This window comes from Littorina saxatilis, linkage group LG8 (assembly GCF_037325665.1).
Source record: "Littorina saxatilis isolate snail1 linkage group LG8, US_GU_Lsax_2.0, whole genome shotgun sequence".
Classification (NCBI taxonomy): Eukaryota; Metazoa; Mollusca; class Gastropoda; order Littorinimorpha; family Littorinidae; genus Littorina; species Littorina saxatilis.
In genome coordinates, this window is record NC_090252.1 from 6,876,643 (window position 1) to 6,879,084 (window position 2,442).

The window sequence follows — 2,442 nt, forward strand, 5'->3', positions numbered from 1 at the left end:
CTTTCTTGTAACATAAGCATAACCAACACCATACAACAAACAAGCATATAAAAAAAAATACATGCAGAGGCAGTTAATTCTTCATAATTATTAAAAAAAAAAGGATAAGGCATTCCAGTCACACTAAGCTCAAAAGGGTGGGAGGGAGGGGAAAATTGTTTGTGTGCGCACTTGCGTGAGTTTGGCAGCGAACTGACGCAGTGGGCACAGGCCTGTGTTCACAGCGACACGCGCACGTGAACTTGCTGATTCACTCAGCGTAGCGACAGCCGTGGGAGCTAAGGGCCTAAATACAGGCGACGTTAATCCCTAGTAGTTTAAAATACATTTCTGCGAAATTCCTATTAAACAAAAAGGAGACCACTCAAAGATGAGGGGGTGACTGGAAGCTTTATTCATGCTTCAATAAAATACCATAATAAAATAATGCAAAATGTCGCGCTTGAAATGAGATTAAAAGACATGTACATATTTTCACTGAGGATTTGCTGCGCGCATAATAAACATCCCACAGTGGCGCATAAATATCAAAACATAGTATACTCCACAACAGCAGGATGGATAATCCTGTCTTGGCCCAATTGACCAAATCCACTTCACTCACTCTACCTTTAAAGTCCCTTTAGTGCGCTGTCACAGATTAAAATGTCCCTTTTACGTTTTGACAGCGCACTGCCTCTGTGCGATTGCGGAAGCAATCCGATCACCAGGGATGGCAATGTTAGCTAGGCAAGCGTATGAGCGCCAGTCTCCAATCTGGCGAATTGTCTCTCATCGGAAGACCGACTTGATAAGCCCAGGAAGCACCCCCTCTGCGGAAACTGTGCCCGGCGTACTGCTTGGGATCAACACCTGCCTGCTGCAGGCACTGCTTAACTTTTGACACGAAGGACGAGGGGGTCAGGGGGGGAGAAGGGGGGGTTGCCGGACGAGGCCACGAAGGCGGGGCCGTCGGGCGGGGCGTGGGGGGGGGGGGGGGGGGCCTGAAAGCTTGGAAAATCGCAGCGACCGGGCAGAGCAGAGCAGAGGGCATCCTCCTGAAAGTCAGAGTCAAAGTGCGATTTTTGAACTGAATAACCTTGGACCAACTAATGGTGATGCGCACAGCGTCTGGGTAGAACACACAGTCTTGTCTTCTCAAGTGTTTGGTAATCCATACAGACAGTCCCAAGACATCAATTAATAATCTACAAATAAAATAAAACAAGGTAAAACATGACTGTCAAAAAGGGGGGTGTGACTAGCAGTTTCAGTTACCAGACACGAGCAATTTACGTAAGCGTTCGTGACCTCCCGACTCGTGAAGGCGGGAGACTGCGTCTGCAACGACGTTCCTGGCGCCGGGGTAGTATACCGCCTTCAGCCGGAAGTTGTAAGTGGCCGACGCCCAGAAGACCCTGCGCAAGGACTGCATGACGAAGCTGTCTCTGCACGAGCCCTTGTTGATGATGGCCACCGCCGCCTGGTTGTCGGAGTGGACGAACACCTTCTTGCCCGCCCACAGGTGAGACCAGCGAGTGACCGCCGGTTCAAGGGCGAGCACCTCCTTATAGTTGATGTGCAAAGAGGCGGCGCGAGGCCAGTGGGTCTGCCAGTGCGTGTAGACCCAATCGCCCTGGTTGAACGCCCCCGCCGCCTCCGTGCAAGCGTCGATGCTGATGGGCGTGGCTGGTCGGCAGTCGACTAGTGGCATGGTACCGTTGAAGGTTCGCAAGAACCTAAGCCACCAGTCGATGTCGAGGCGCATCTCTTTGGTGACTCTGGAGCGATGCCACGGGCAGCGCAGCGTAGCGATGCGATCGAGGAGCCGCCGAAGGTGAAAGCGGCCCCCGTAGATGCACTGAGAAGCCCAGTTTAGCTTCCCAGCTAGGCTCTGGAGCTGGCGTTTGGAGACCTTGGTGCTGGAGAAGACGCCCTGCAGATCTTGCGTGAGGTCCTTCACCTTGGCGTCGGGCAGCTCCATGGTCATAGCGACGGTGTCCAGCGTGATGCCCAGGAAGGTTAGACGCTGGGTAGGGCCCTCCACCTTGGAGTAGTTGATGGCGAAGCCAAGCTGCCTCACTATACGCATGAGGGCGTTCAGCGCGGCTTGACATAGCTCGGAGGTCTCAACAGTCAGCAGGAAATCGTCCATGTAGGCGACCACACCCTTGTGGCCTTGAGCATGCATCATGTGGCGGATGGCTTGCGAAAGTTCGTGGAATACCTCGGGGGATCGCCGCGCGCCGAAGGGCAGACGAGTGTCTACCATAAAAGTCTCTGTTGGCGATCCCTCGAAGTTCCAGGCTACGCCTGTAGCCGGATAGTTCGAGGGGTGAATGCGCACTGACCTGTATGCGCTGGCCAGGTCGAGTTTAGCGAGATAACAGCCTGGTGTGATGAGATCTACGGCATCTTGAAGCTTCTGGAACTGGAACGGCGAGCTGTGTGCGAAGTCATTTA